This window comes from Microtus pennsylvanicus, chromosome 9 (genome assembly GCF_037038515.1).
Source record: "Microtus pennsylvanicus isolate mMicPen1 chromosome 9, mMicPen1.hap1, whole genome shotgun sequence".
NCBI lineage: Eukaryota > Metazoa > Chordata > Mammalia > Rodentia > Cricetidae > Microtus > Microtus pennsylvanicus.
In genome coordinates this window covers 85,946,241-85,962,463 of record NC_134587.1, presented here as the reverse complement: position 1 = coordinate 85,962,463, position 16,223 = coordinate 85,946,241, and the positions used below count along the sequence as shown (strand labels likewise).

At 45.3% G+C, this 16,223-nt stretch overlaps 1 protein-coding gene across 3 annotated transcripts in view; it reads right to left on the bottom strand.

Moving 5' to 3' along the window:
• The window catches only part of Enpp6 (ectonucleotide pyrophosphatase/phosphodiesterase 6), a 99,254-nt gene that overhangs the window by 68,467 nt on the left and 14,564 nt on the right, over nucleotides 1-16,223 (bottom strand). The window contains exon 2 of one of the 3 annotated variants that reach the window (XM_075986733.1): nucleotides 7,371-7,577. The exons of the other annotated variants lie outside the window; for them this stretch is intronic. The gene's annotated coding sequence lies outside the window, so the exon portion shown is untranslated. The remainder of the gene's footprint in view (nucleotides 1-7,370; nucleotides 7,578-16,223) is intronic. 3 annotated transcript variants of the gene reach the window in all.

Sequence of the window (16,223 nt, the reverse complement as noted above, 5' to 3'; positions counted from 1 at the left end):
CTGATGTGGGTGCCAGACGGGGTCAGGATTAGAGAAAGTCACACGTTTTGCAAGTCCAAGATAGCAGGAGATAGCAGGCTTTGATTATAAAGTGAAGTGTGAGGACTGCAGTAAAAAAAATAAAAACACCCAAATGTTAAAGGAGATTTTTCACCGGAGACATTCACGCCCGTAGATTTGAGGTCACCAGACAAAAGGTGGTGGGGGAAGCAGTGTTTTATGATACTGTAGGTCTAGTTGCATCGAGCAATTCCCTGGCAGTGAAAATATCGGATAAAATGAATTGTTTTCTTGCACAGGGAGAAAACGGAAAGTTTTGGACTTCTGCTTTGAACTTTGGAAAGTTTGTTTTTATCGAAGCTCAATGGAGTCCTGGAGATGTAGCTCAGTGATAAAGTCCTGGGTTCACGCCTCAGCACAGGGATGGGCAGGCTAAAAGAAGTCTGGGGGGATTGTAGGAACTGGAGAGGAGAGGTCAGGGACACCAGGAGAACACAGCCCACAGAATCACTAAGTAGGGTTCATAGAGACTAAGCGGCAAACATGGAGTCTATATGACTAAGCACTAGGTCATCTACAGATATGTTATGATTGTTAGCGTTACCTGTGGGACTCCTGACAGTGGGAGTGAGGATGTCTGACTCTTTTGCCTGTCCTTGGGACCCCTTTCTTCCTACTGGGTCGCCTCACCCAGCTTTGATATGAGGGTTTCTGCCTAATCTTGTATCTTGTTATGCTGTGATAGGTCGATAGCCCTGGTGGCCTGCTCTTTTCTAAAGAGAAATAGAGTATGGGGGGGGGGGTAATGTAGAGGTAGAGGGAAGAAGAGAAACTGTAGTAGAGATGTATTGGGTGAGAGGAAAAATAACCATAAATAAATAAACAAGTTTCCAGCCAATAAAATCCACTGTGATCTCTGTGCAAACTCAGAAAGTGGCTGAGTGCATTACAAGAGAAAAAGGATTTTTTTTTGCCAGGTGGTGGTGGCACAGACCTTTAATCCCAGCACTCAGGAGGCGAGGCAGGCAGCTCTGTGAGTGAGTTCAAGGCCAGCCTGGGCTACAGAGTGAGTTCCAGGGCACGCTCCAAAGCTACCCAGAGAAACCCTGTCTCTAAACAACAGCAACAACAACAACAAACCAAGCAAAAAAAAAAAAAAGGTAAGGGGTCTGGAAGGAGAAATAGTTCTCATTTTGATCACCTCTCCATCCATAGACGGAACTTAGCCAATACTGAAGCCCCACCACTGCCCTCCCCTGTGGCAACAGTTCCAGTTTCCTCTCTCCAACTCTCTTTTCCCCAGGGCCATCAGTTTCTTCAGATTTGTGGAGATGGTGACTTGGGACTCACAGACACCAGACTCCAGTCCCTCTGATACTGTCTGGCTGCAGGAGGTGGAACCCAACCCCCCTTCCATTCCCTTTCTTCCCCAGGACAAGAGACCCTGAGTTCTGGGGAGTTCTCCAGCTGTCTAGCCTAGGGCAGGAGTCAGTAGTAAGGACGGGGGATTTAATTAGTGAAGAACAAGGCAGAGTTAGGTCTTGGATCCAAGCCACGTTCTCCAGTCAAGCTTTTAATTGGTCCACGGGTGATCCCTAAAGAGGATGATCAGATTCCAAATCGTCACCCGAGTAACCCTCAGTGCTAGCCATGGATAAACTAAATCCAACTCTTTCAGGGGTGTGAACTAACAATGACTTCAATCAAGTATTGTGAGCCAACCAATCAATCAAACCCTCTCCCCTTTTATAGAGAAAAGCAAGTGAAGGAAAAGTCTTGTTTGTTGTCTATTAAACAGCAGAAATGCCGTTTCTCACAGCTACGGAGGCTGAGAAATCCAAGATGCAAGGCAGCAGACTCTGGGTTTCCTCACAGAGAGGAAAGGACGGGGAGGGTCTCTCTTCTGATCGTATCCGAAGGCTTTGCGTTCCTCACCTCTTTACCCCCCACCCCAAGTCTCTACCTACTAATACCATCCCCTTGGAGGCGAGGACTTTAGGGGACATAAAAATTGTTGTCGCTTAGTGTCTCCATAGTTGTTGGAGCATTCTACCATAACCCTGTGAGACTGATTGTTGTTTCCTTTGCTAACTTGCATGTAGGTGCAGCCGAAACAGTGCTCAGTCTTGGCTAGCTATTTCGCATGATTTGGGAAAGACACTGATCAGTTTCTTGTGAACTCTGAGGGTTTTCAGCACTCTAAAGGGAAAAGCAGCCTATCTCCACGCCCCCTCCGTCTTCTGCCCCCCAATTTGAGCTGATTTCATTGAGCTGATTTCATCCAGAAGGCTGCAGCAGGGAACCTGGCCTTGGCAGCTTCAAAGCAAGTCTCTGGATGATCTGGCCTCTGATATTGTTATAAATAAAAGCATACAGGACTTTAATTATGACCCAGATTGTTGTACCTTACATATTTTTAAAGAAAGTTCACTGAAGCATTATTTTATGTGTGTGTGCGCATGTGTGCATGCATGCATGCGTGTGTGAGTTTGTGTGTATACTTATATGCGTGCGTACGTGCGTGCGTGCGTGTGTGTGTGTGTGTGTGTGTGTGTGTGTGAGAGAGAGAGAGAGAGTGCCATGGTGCACATTTGGCAGTCAGAGGCCAACTTGCTGGAGTCAGTTCTCTCCTTCCACCGCTTGAGTTCCAGGGACTGAACTCAAGTCACGGGTTTGGCAGCAGACAGTCTCAGCCACTGAGCCATCTCATGAGCCAATAGAAAGCCAATTTTGTCAGTGCGATTAATTTCTTTGTTGATGCTAGATTTCGTGAAGCCGATAAAATGCTGTCCTACCTGGGCTCACAGTCTCAGGCCAGAGACTCCCACAGTACCAGACCAGCCTCTTTCTGTGTAGTCAGGAGTTCACAGCATCCCTGTGGCTACTGTCAGCATCATAGCCCATGACAGCCACGGCTGAGATGTCCCACTCAGTGATCAGCAGTGATCAGATTAGAAACAGATGTGCTTGGAGTAGATACAGGGCCTGCTTAATAATATGGGTGTGTTGTGTTTCCTGCATGCTGTGCCGAAAGATAATTTGCCTGAGGGTTGAAAGACAAACCTCAGTAAGCAATTCAGCACTTTGACAGGTGTGAGAAGTGTCTTTTTGTTGCATTGATAATTTCAGTTCAAGGGCTCCATACCACTGAAAGGGGACGGTGCGTGTTTGGAGGGTGGTGGTGGTGGTGGTTTTTGATGTTGAAGTTTTCCAAGGAAGTCTGAGAACAGGAATTCGGGACCTGTGACTAGCCCGTGAACATCACAAAACTTTTAGAAGCCAATAGACCGAAGCAGAATCCCATCCCTGTTACTCACTAACCCTGGGACCTCACCCAACCCACGAAGCTTCAGTGGTTTTAGGTTTTTCCCTCTGACAGAGCTTTTCTTTTCTTTCTGTTTAAATTCTGAGGAACCTGGGACCTTGCACAAGCAATGATTCTACTACTGACCTACACCCTCAGCACAGATTGCTTATTTGAGAAATGGATATCATCATGCTTTCTTAGCAAGGTTAAATGGTGGTTAGCAGATGCCTGGCGTAACAGAACCTTGGATTGTGACGTGTACACTGATGTCTATATCCCCATTAAAGGGCTTCCTTATGGAGCATGGTGTACTTTCAAATGGTACCTAGGAGGGGTGATGGTCAGTGTGCTTTTAACATGGTATTCACTCTCCAGTTTCCCTGAAGATAAAGAGGCGTTGCTATCCATGCTTGACTGTGGACAGACCAGGGAAGCTTGAAGGATTGAAAGGAGATGCGGACTAGACTCAGCTACTAACCAAAGGCTCAACATAGCTGAGAAAGCGACTGCCTAAGACTTGAGAAATTCATGACCTAACACTGCCCTCTACTGGTTGCAAAAAATCTCCACCCCTCTCTTTGGTAACCAGGTGCTAGTTTGCTGAGCCCTGCCAGCCTGGTAGACAGTCTTTTCATTGCCTGTCTTGAACGGTCTTCAAGGGCCATGGTGTTGTTAGGTCTGCTCAGGACTGTACTACACACGTCGAGAATACTGACCCATACAGCTCCTGGAGGCCATGTAGGATAGCGTTGGGATTTTACTGATTTTTGACTCTGTCATCTTTCTGTGTCCCCATTCCCTCAATCTACCACCACCCCAGGCATCACTGGGCTTCATGCTCTTCCCCAGCACTTTGAATTCTTCGTTGTATTTTATCTTCTCTAAAATGCGTTTCTTCTCGCCTTCCCCGTGTTCATCGCTCCTCTTGGGTCACTGGTTTCTCTTCAGCCCCATCGGTACGGTCACTGTAGAACCATTCTGCTCTGGCTTCACATGTCTTTCCCCACAAGGCGGAATACTTTTTAAAGCAAATTCTGGATATTATCGTGAGCATGTCTGTGCCTGTCTTCATACTGAAGGAGTCAAACGTGGCTATATCAACAAGATGGACCACACTTCTTAACATCATCTGACCCATCCACGTACAGCTTTTCTTATTCTTTTGAAAATGTCAAATTCTCTTTACAGACAGCTATCACCATAGGCTCTCATTATTTTATTTTATTTTTTGCTAATACCCAGGTATTGGGTACATTTTGAGGTTCTGGGGTGAACCAGGAAGCAAGAGAGACCAGCAAGCTGCCAAGAAAACAGTTAACAAGATGTAAACTAGTCAAATTCTGAAAGACAAATTCACAAAGTGTCGTGAAGATAACAGAGCAGAGAAATTAGGTGTTTCTGCTGAGGTGCACTGCTTCAGATGTCTGAGAAGTTGTCTTAAAAGACGGGGGATCACACTCAAGAGGCAGTGTTGGAACGCTCACTCGTGGGGATGCTGCGTAGGAAATCAAGTAAGGCAAAAAAAAAAAAACGTTCTTGGAGAAAAGAAGGCTGGGTACCTTGAAGGACAAGAAGGGGAGTCCGGCAGGGGAAGGAAGCCAGGGAAGTGTGTGAGAAAGTCCAAAGCAGGGCTGACTGTGTGCAGAGCCATCGTGGATGTGGTGATGTAGGATGGCCTTCTGTATATGTGTTGCTTTTTTTTTTTTTGGTTTTTCTAGACAGGGTTTCTCTGTGGCTTTGGAGCCTGTCCTGGAACTAGCTCTGTAGACCAGGCTGGTCTCGAACTCACAGAGATCCTCCTGCCTCTGCCTCCCGAGTGCTGGGATTAAAGGCGTGCGCCACCACCGCCCGGCTTATGTGTTGCTTTTATTTGTTAATGAATAAAGCTGCTTTAGCCTATGGCAGGGCAGAATATAGCCAGGCTGGAAGGGATATATAAAGAGAGGGTAGGCAGAGTCAGGGAGGTTCCATTTAGCTGCCCAAGGAGACAAATGCTCGAGAACAGCCTCATGGTGGTGCCCAGACAAAGAGAAATGGGTTAATTCAGAATATAAGAGTTAGTTAATAAGAAGCCTGAGTTAATAAGCCAAACAGTGTTGTAATCAATATAGTTTCTGTATGACTATTCAGGTCTGGGCGGCCGGGAAACGAACGAGCAGCCTTTGTTTACAATATGGCTTTATTCTATGTATAATGGGATGTATCTGAGGATTCTCCTTCATGAAAGATGCTACCTGGGAGTTCTTGGGAAGGTAGAGGCTTGGCCAGGACATCGTCTTGTTCCTGGACCCTATTCTCTTAGACATGAGAGAAATTCAACTCTTGACTCTATCTTAACACTTGCCATCTTTAGGATGACAACTCCGTATTCGTCCATACTCAATTATCTGCCTCCCCTGGGGATCCCAGGATGGTTCATTCCTCGCAGCAGTAAAGGCAGAAGCAGCTGCCTGACTGTCCAGTAGCCTGGAAGGTAGGAGGTGGATGGAGAAGGGGCTAGGGTAAAAACAGGGAGACCCGGTCAGGCATATGACTTGGACCAAGAGTGAGCACTGAGAGAATGAGAAAAGGTTGACTTCTGTGTGGATTCTGTCCACCCGTTGGGAGCAGTGAGACCCCAAATCCTGAATTTCTTGTAATCCCCTGATCTGAGTGCCTACAGCTGCTCTGAGCATGAGACCTTCAGGAGTTCCTGATGACAGGAGAGTGGTTTCTGGTGGGTTTGGCTGGGGCGTGGCTATCTGTATATAATCTGCCCCTGAACACAATAGAGGGGGCATTCTTGGGGAATTCAAGGATGACCCATGTCACTGTCTCTCTGTCTGTGTGTGTTTGTGTATTTTAACCTCCAGCTCCCTTTCCCGAAGCTGGCAAACTGGGGTCTAGCGCACAGAGCACAGACAGGGGAGCGCTGTGCGCAGCATAAGACCCGCTATTGTTCCTTTTAGGATCGGGGGGACAACTCATGCAAATGACCATGTAATGGTCACGAACTTAATGGCAGCTATTATTTTCATAAGGGGAGAAGTCAGACCTTTCCTGCTCTCTTCCTCCTATTCCTCCATGGAGCCTATGTTAAGTGGTGGGAAAGTTTCATTTGCACCTGCAGTTCCAGAGGAAAGCACAGGAAGAAACAAAATCCTATTAGACTGCAAGCCTACAAGTTGTCAACAGGTGGTCTAGAAACTAGGCAGTCTCTAAATGAGAAGTCTAACGATGATGAGGAAGCTTGGGGTGTGCTTTCCGCTGGGGACTTTGAGGAGTAGGAGTCTCTCTCACAACAGAAGTGTTCTGCACCCTCGCCACTAAACATAGAAGGAAGCTGTGCCACACAAGAAAAGGGACTGGTGAGGACTACTGAGAACTCAAGAACAATGGCAATGGGTTTTTGATCCTACTGCACGTACTGGCTTTGTGGGAGCCTAGGCAGTTTGGATGCTCACCTTACTAGACCTGGATGGAGATGGGGGTTCCTTGGACTTCCCACAGGGCATGGAACCCTGATTGCTCTTTGGGCTGACGAGGGAGGGGGACTTGATTGGAGGAGGAGGAGGGAAATGGGAGGCTGTGGCAGGGAAGAGACAGAAATCTTTAATAAATGAATAAATTTAAAAAAAATGAAAAGGGACTGGGATTGGAAGAGCAGGGCAGGCACTGGAGAGGAGGGTCAGTGCTGAAGAATTCTGGCTGTTCTTCCGGAGGACCTGGGCTCAGTTCCTAGCGTCTACATGGTGACTCACAACCACCCATAACTTCAGTTCCAGGGGATCTTACGCCCTCTTCTGACTTCCCTAGACACAAGTCACATACATGGCTTGTAGACATACATGTCAGTATCACACTCAGAATTATTTATATAAGTTTCCCACTAACCCTCTTGCAGTAAGCATGACTCTTATGTTCCTTTAGAATCGGTGAGCAGAAAGAAGCTCAGAGAAGTGGAGAAGTCTGCTCAGATCTTTAGGAGAACAGAGGCCATTCTGACATGGAAGTGAGGCTTTTGAGTGGCGTGACGTCTGGCCTCTCCATGGGGCCACACAAACAGAATTTACTCCACACTGACCTGGAAGGTGGAAGGACTTTGTCAAGGATCAGAGCACTTCAGGGAACCAACAGGGCCGGGCCACCGAGCTGGGAGGAATGGTGCAGATATCTTGAGTACCCTCAGTACTCAAGATCTGGTACTCAAGATGGGGAGTAGGTCATCTACAGAGTTGACTGAAACACGTTCAAGGTGACTGAAGAAGTCATAAGGGACATTATCACAGGCCTACAAAACATCAAAATTAAGAGGAAACTGTAAATACCCCACCTTAGTGGGCTCCTTTTGCCCCACAAAATCCCCTGCTTCTCCCATCAAACACATTCTACCAGTGTTTCCTCGTCTGGTTCTCTCTTTCTTCCTCCCGTGGTCCCCTTTGTAGGGTCATGACCTCTACCCACCGCCCACATACATAAAAATTAAATAATACATAAAAATTAAAATGTAGGATCCACATATGAGAGAAAGCACACAGCGTTTATCTTTCTGAGTCTGGTTTACTTCCCTAATATGATGTTTCCAGTTGCACATATGTTCCTGCACACATACATATGTGTTCTGGGCGCCAGTTAATTCTACCTGTCACACTGATGCAGAATCACCCCGGAAAAGACTGACCCACTGAGGGATTCTCTAGGTCAGGTTGCCCTGAGGGCATGGCGGTGAGAGAGGTCTTGATGCACGGTGGGGGCTGACCCATTGTGGGCGGTACCATCTTCTGCGCTCAGGACTGAACTCTACAAAAAGTAGAGAACATGAGCTGGTCACACACATGCATGCATCTGCTTCTGTTCCTGCCTTCGGATGTACTGTGATTGGCTGTTTTCAGGTCCCAGACCTTTTTTGACATGATAAACTACAGCTTGGAGTTTCCCTAAGTCACTTTTTGTTGGGGTACTTTATAACGAATGGCATCGAAAACGAAAGCATGACATATAGGGTTCTTGCATTTACACCTCCTATTCGTAGGAAACCAGATGCTCAGGCTGACAGTACACGATTGTGTAGGAAACACTGACAACATAGAAGTGTGTGTATTTTACATTGCCAGCCATTGAGGGTGTGGTGGGACATGCCTAGAAATCCCAGCACTTAGGAGGCAGGGACAGGAAGACTGTGACTTTGAGGCTACTCTGGGTACCACAGAGAGACCCTGTCTCCTATCGCCACCCTTAGCTGCCAGCTGTTGCAGAATTAATGGAGCAGACTAAACTGGAATACCATGAGTATAGATACTTTCCACCATCGGCAGACATGGTAGGAATGTTGATGTAGAAAGTGCCGGATGCAGTCCCAGCATGCATAGAGGCAGGGCTCATGAAGTCCCTCCTGTATCTGAGGAAATACTGGTGATTGATGGGTGCTGGAGGAGGAACCAGAACCATCGATTTTCTTCAGGGATTTGGTTGACGAGAAGCTAACGATGCTCCAGTAGATGGTCTCACATCTGTAGACACCCAGGCAGCACTAAAGGGACTCAGCGGATGGGGGTGGGGACGGATAGAATTGCTGGGTCACAGGTAGAGTTTTTCCTGGTTAGTCTCCCGTGATACCTTCCTAATATGATTTTTTTTTTTTACCACTCCGCTGCTCTACTTAGAATCTTCCCATGGTATTCTTCTTACTCAATAAGACTCAAAGTCTGCTGTGACCTGCTGTGACCTCTCCTCAGGTCAAGGCCTTTGAGAAACAGACACCAGGACACAGAGCCCTACAAGAATCCTAGAGGACAGATAAAGGGAGAAGCGAGAGTGGACAAGAACAGCCTCTCATGGGGCAAGATGTAAAATCTGTGAAGAAGAGACAAAGAAGGGAGGATGGTGGGTAAAAGGACCCTTGCAACTCTAAGGGAATGTCAGCCAGGGTATCCTGAAGGTGGTCACCTTTCAGAGGCACCGGTCAGAACTAGATACCTGCTTTGCTCAGTGGCTGGTCCTGTTCAGTCTGGTGGACATGAGTCTTCAGGATTAGCATGACAGATCTGGGGACATCAGCAATGACTGGTGATCAAGTCTTCCTCCCGCAGCAGGAGTTCTGGGCAGCATGTTGTCATAGCCACCGTACTTGCTACCCCTCAGATCTCACCTCCCAGTCTTCCCAGCATTCCTTTTTGATGTAGATGCTAGGCTCTCGGCTGTCCTTCACTGTCCCAGGGGTGTGCCTGTCTCATATCAGTTGCTTTTCCTGTTCCCTCTTTGTGACGCTTTGACTCCAGATAGCTGCGTGGTCAGCTCTCTTCCTTCCCTCAAATTCATCTCATCAAGGTGTCTCCACAGCACCCGTGGCAAAGGCTATCTCTGCTCATTCCTGCTGTCAAGGCCCACTTCTAACTTTTCCCACAGATTTGATTACCACTTGATATTACAATTCCTGTCTTGAACATTTGATAAGATTAGAAGTTCCTTGAAACTAGACACTTAGTCCTGCTTGCTAGATGCACATACACAGGGCCTAGAAGAACAGATCTCTTGATCTGTAAAAAGTAATAGATACTTTTTGAATAAAGGAATGGTGACCACCCATTATGTAGGTATAGAAACCACTCTGAAGATACTGGTGAATGAATGAATGAATGAATGAATGAATGAATGAATGAATGAATGAACTGGCTAGGACATGTCCAGAAACTGGAATTCAAACTGAGCAAGACTTTGTATCCCCCTGCTCCCATGGAGCCTTGCACTCTTAAATAAAAATCGTTTATTGGCTGCTAGAATCAGTCATTTATAAGAGCAGGAGTTTCTCATTACAGATCATTTATTTTGCCTTTAAAAGAGCCCAGACTCACAGAACATCATCTCAGGAAAGAATGTAAAAAGGAGCAAATCCACTGGTCTTTCACTTTTATTCCTGTATTTATGTTTCAATTCTGGAAGCCAGGTCTGGGTTGACGCTGCGTCTTAAGCTTTTCCTAATGGTGTTTCCTTAAGAAAATATTATCTCAGGTTGGCTTCTGTGGGGTAAATTTCAAGACATAGAAAGCAAACATTTTCTTAAAATACCAGCCTAATTCTACTTAGTTAAATCAAATATTGTCCCAGGCTTGCGTTTTAGGATAGGAAGGTAATTTCTCTACTATTTCCACATACTCTCTTCACCCTCAGGTTTATTTCAAGTTCTAGGAACCAGGCCAGCAGCAGTGTGCCTAAGGTAGCACGGGCTGGAAGCTGTCACCCTGAACTTGTACCTCTCCTGCCAGTCTTTAGACTGACGTCATTGGGAAAAACCACTGCGGCCCCACAGAGGCTCATCTCATGGAAGAGGTAGAGCGAGTTTAGAAGAAACTGTATGGGAAAAGAGTTGCCACATGGGGTGTGGTGGTGCATGTCCGTAACCCCAGCGCTAGGGAGGTTCAAGCAAAGGCATCGCCAGGAGTTCGAGCCCAGTCAAGGCCACAGAGTAAGACCTTGTCTCCAATAACCCAACTAAGGGCCAGCAAGATGGTTCAGTGGGTAAAGATGCTTGCTGTAGAAGCCTGGGGAACTGAAGTCAGTCCCTGGAACCTACGTAAAGAGGAAAACTGATTTCACAGAGTATTTGGCAGGATGCAGTATATATGCACATGCACTCGCGCATGCGCACATACACACACACGCGCACAAACAGTAAATCATTTTAATGAAAACAAACCAAAAATACAGAAGGAAAACTGATTCTAATAGCCCCAGATGCTTGAAAATTGAGGACCAATTTAGTTTGAAGAAAAAGTGGTTCTCATGAGAAAAGATTTAGAAAACTACACTGGAAGAGCGTTTTAAAATAAAGATTCTAGAAGTCCACAACTGTGAAGCTAAACATTCACCTCCTAGTCCCAGGAAGAAAGCAAAAATTTGCCTTTTACTTGTGTCTCTCTGTGATGAAGACGCTCTCCTTGCCATGCCGAGGTCAGACCCTGGCCTTATAGACACGGCCACTTCAAACTGAATAGAAACGGAAGATTTTAGGGGGCAAAAGGACAGACCCACGAGTGAGTACTGTACGTAAGCAAATGTATTTGTCACTCTTTCAAAACTTAATTTCCTGAACTTCCCATTTGTGATCACATGGTCTCGGGTTGACCTGGGACTGGGAACTGCACATCTGTGCTGTAGGAAAGTAGACCGGGGTGGATACGACGAATTGTTCCTTGTGTTTGCACCAAGGGACCCTTCCATCTCGGCCCTTGCCGCACAAGCATGGCTCTAAGTGGGGGTAATTCTACCGTGAATTGGGGTTGGTGATAGTGGAGTATTTTGATATTTCCCAAAACAGGACTCAACTTTGTTCCCCAGGGAAACTGATAATGAAGGACATGATTTTAAATAGAAAAATTTGGCCTATGTTTCTAACCCCACAAATCCTAACGTAAGCCAGAACTTTTTCCCCCTCTTTTCTTAAATTATAACTTGCGTTTTAAATAGAAGAAGGGGCACTCAAACTAAATTTATGTCTTGAAAAGTAAATGTTCAGCCATGGGGGTTTATTTGCTGAGGTTCCTGCTCAGGGCTCAGTGTAGTGACAGATGTGAAGAGGGTATGTTCACAGGGTTGAAAAGTAACCTTTTATTGACATGAGCAAAAGTCACAAATTTCTAGAAGGAAATGAACTCGAAAGGACCAAAACAAAAAAAGGCCTTGGCAGTAGCCTTTGAATGTTCTCCTTGGACTTCACCCCCCCTCACTGGCTTAGGAAACAAACATGCATCCAAAGTGACCATATTTTAGAAAACAAAATTTGCATAGCTCCATAGCCCAGACAAGAGCCTGTGCCTCTTGCTTCTATCTCATCATGGCTCTTGTCACAAGAACTTCCTCAGGGGGCGAAGAAGCAACCCCTTTGAAGCCCTAGATTACATGTGAAGGTGGGTAGAGGGGGGTAAGAGGGGCTAAGTCGCTGGATTTGGCAGTCAACTGAGAGATTATAAAATATGGCTAAGGAAAACACTAGGCAATCTTGTTTTGGCAGAAGTACTGGCTTTTCATTTTACGTTATTAAAAATTTCATATTCTCCTGTTGACCACGAACCACCTGGAAGTAGGAGCTGAGCTAACAGAGTACAGGTCTACCTCACACCACGTCCCCTGGGGAACTGCTAGTTCTGCGGGCTTTCCCAGACTCTGGGTTTCAGGTGGCTTAAACTCCCTGAAGTGAAAAACCTCTTGGGTGAAATGGAAGAGTTCGTTGAAAGCTTTGGAGCGCTGGGCCACTCACCAATCCGGAATCTTCTATAAAGGTAAACTGTGGGACTTCCAAGCTTTGCTGTTTATGACATTTGAAAGAGTTAGCAAAACACTGAATTACATCGATTCCTACTTTAAGATCTCAGAATGCATCTGGGGTTGAGTGTGGGCTGGCGCTGGGGAAAAGGCAAAGAGAATGACACACTGGCTGAGGTGGCCTTTTGCCACATTCCTTTGGACTTTCCTTCAGCTGACATGATCACCTTAGTGGATAGGTAACAAGACCTTTCTTTCCCCTAGTGTGTGAGGAAAAGAACAGCTGAAAAAGAAACTGTTTGGGGGTAAAGCAGTTCCAAATGACTTTAAAATGAAAGCAAAGAAGGGACCAACAAACTGCAGCTGGAAAAGGGATTTGCAACAAGCCTGGTGGCCTGGGTTCAACCCCCAGGACCCATGCAATGAAAGGGGAGAAGGGAGTCCTAATCTCACACACACACACACACACACACACACAGAGCCTGGTGGCCTGAGTTCAATCCCCAGGACCCACATAATGAAAGGGGAGAAGTGAGTCCTAATCTAAATACACACACACACACAGAGCCTGGTGGCCTGAGTTCAATCCCCAGGACCCACATAATGAAAGGGGAGAAGTGAGTCCTAATCTAAATACACACACACACACACACAATAAATAAATAGATGCGGTTTTTAAGCAAAGAAACTTTATTTTTTTGAGTTTCTACAAAGTATCAGAGAGCATGAGGCAGGCCGAGTAGGAAGTGGAATGAGTTCCACGCTGCCCTGAGATCCTGTGCCCTCCCATGTCCCCAAGATCAAGTACAAGAAGTAACCAGCCTAAAGCTGCCTATTGGTGGTCTGGGTCAGTGTCCCAGATGTGGGCTATCAAAAGAGTCCTGTTTCAACCATTTTTCACAATTGTGCTGCCTTGGCCATTTGGAATGAGTAGCTGAGTGTGTGCGGTTGAATCCTCCCTTTTATTCTCAACGCCAGGCACACTGATTGTTCACATTGTCCATTGAGACCCACAAAGGGGGGTTTAGAATGTAGGGAGCCAGGAGGTTGCTCCGTCTGGAGGAAGCTTTGACAGGCAGAGATGCTCGTACTGTGTGGACAGGCAGAGGTCATGTGCACAAGGCAGCTACAAGATCGCTGTCTGAGGGAAAGATGCTGAGGGCAGAATTGCCCTGCAAACCCTGTCCTTGAAAGCAGGAAGGAAGGTTTGGCATTCATTTTGTAATCAAAATCTGTTCTTGTCCATGTTCTAGTTCCATGTTTCTAAGGCAGAACATGAAAGTCTAGTGATTCAGTTATAGTTTGTAAGCTTCTAAAATTTCCCTAAGTTTTTCTTCTTTAATGATTTTTTTTCAAATTCTATGTCTCATGCTTACTTAATAGGTTCTCTCATGCTGGGGGAAACACCCAGGAATCCACAAGGAAGACCCCAGCGATAGTGGAGAGGGTGTCTTTACCAGTCTTCTCCTGTAATAAGATTGATGACTACCCTAATTGTCATTATAGAACTTCCATTGAAAAACTGATGGACACTCATGCAGAGATCCACAGTCAAGCACTGGGCCAAACCTTGTGGATTCAGCCGAAGAGAGGGAAGAGGAATCATATTGGGGGAGGGGTCGAGATCATGATGGGGACCCAGAGAGACAGCTGACCAGAGCTCGTGGGAGTTCACAAAGGGGAGCCTGCTTGGGACTGACCTAGGCCCTCTGCATGTGGGTGACAGTGGTGTAGCTTGGTCTGTTTGTGGGGACCCTAGCAGTGGGATCAGAATCTGTCCCCTGCACATGAACTGACTTTTTGAAACCCAATCCCTATAATGGGATAGCTTGCTCAGCCTTGATGCAGTGGGGAGGAGACTGGTCCTGCTTCAACTTGATGTGCCAGGTTTAGTTCCTTTCTGAGGAAAAGATGGGGGTGCTGTAGAAAGGAGGTGGAGGGACAGGAAGAAAGGAGAGAGGGGAAATTGTGGTTGGTATGTAAAATAAATAAAAAATTTATAATAAAAAAAGCAATAGGTTCTATAGAAGACCCAATTTCTTGCATAGCTAATTCTAGGGAACCACCAAAAATCTTATTCTTATTAACATCAACTTTTATAAGAATTGTTACATTGTCCCAGTACTAGCCTTTGGTGAGGGACCCTTAGCAGCAAAGAATTCAAATATTAAACATGTCAGAGACATAAGCAAGTATCGGGCAGTAAATTCCACCAAGGGCAGTGAAGGGTCAGTCAAGTCGTCCTGGCACCGTGAGCTCTGTGAAACAGAGCCTTCAAGACACTTGGCCTCACCAGCACAGAGTGTGGTACATGGTCTGGAAATCCTGTACTCTGCTTGCAACATAGGAAGACAACCAGAGGGCACAGCCTGTCCATTGTCTTCTAAGAATGACTGACCCACGGGAAGTGTCATAGTAAAAATGCAAAGAGTCAGAGAGGTGGTGGTGTCCTCTGTGCCGACTCTGATACACTCGCTCCCTGCCCACAGATATCACACAAGGCATGTGTCTTCTCTAGAACTGCTTTATCCTCCATCAGGATCCCATGTAACTTCCCGGATGCCTATGAGGACCAAGACTAGAGAGGAAGAACTCCCTGTTTTTATTGATAGAAAAACATGTTCTCGTGTGCAAAAATGCTAAGGAATCTGTACTACTATTTGAATGAATTGAAAAATCCATGAAGGTAGCAGGACACAGCGTCTGCACTAGCTCACTTGTGTTCTGTATACTGAGAAATGGAATTATGAAACTAATTCCAGGCACAACATCCAAAGAGTAAAATAGATGGGCATTTTTAATGCAGACAATGCAAGACTAATAGAATGAAAACCCCAGAGTATTGTTGCTGGAAACTTTAAAGAAATGGAGAGACGTTCCATGTTCATGGACCAGTAGATTTAAGATACCCTCCCAACTGATACAAACTCAATACAACTCCTATTAGAATTCTGATTGGCATGGTTTTTCTTTTTCTTTTTTTAGGGGGGACAATAAACTGACAAGCTCATTGTAAACTCATATGAAAACTTGGAACAGTCAAAAAAACTTGAAAAAATAACAAAATTAGAAGATTTACACATAGTGCTCTTAAAGGCAACTGCAAAACTATGTGGCAGTCATAATCATAATGGTATCATCGTTACATAATACATATGCATGTATGCAAGTGGAATAAAATTGAGAACCTAGGAGCAAACTCTAACAGTTATATTCACTTTTTGGCAAAAACTCTTTTGTAAAATCAGTAGAAAAAGAACTACCACAAACTATGTTTTCTTCCTTCCTTTTTTTTTTTTTGTTTGTTTAAAGGGTTCACAAACCTAAATGGAGCCCTTAGAAGAAAATACCGCAGATAGCTTCATGGTCTTGGATTAAACAATGACTTCTCAAATAGGACAGAAAAAGTATGAACGGTGATTTAAAAAAAAAAGAAACTTGATAAGACTTCACTTACATTTAGCTTGTACTTCAAGACATTGCATCAAATAGCTAAAAACAGCCCACAACCCGGGCTACAAACCATGTATCTCATAAGGAATTTATACCTAGAGTATATAATGAACTCCTACAACTAAAAATTTAAAAAGACAATCCAACTTTTTAAAAGGCTAAAAGGATTTAAATAGACATTTTCCTGAAGTTATCAAATACCCCAAAGAGCACATGAAAAGATATC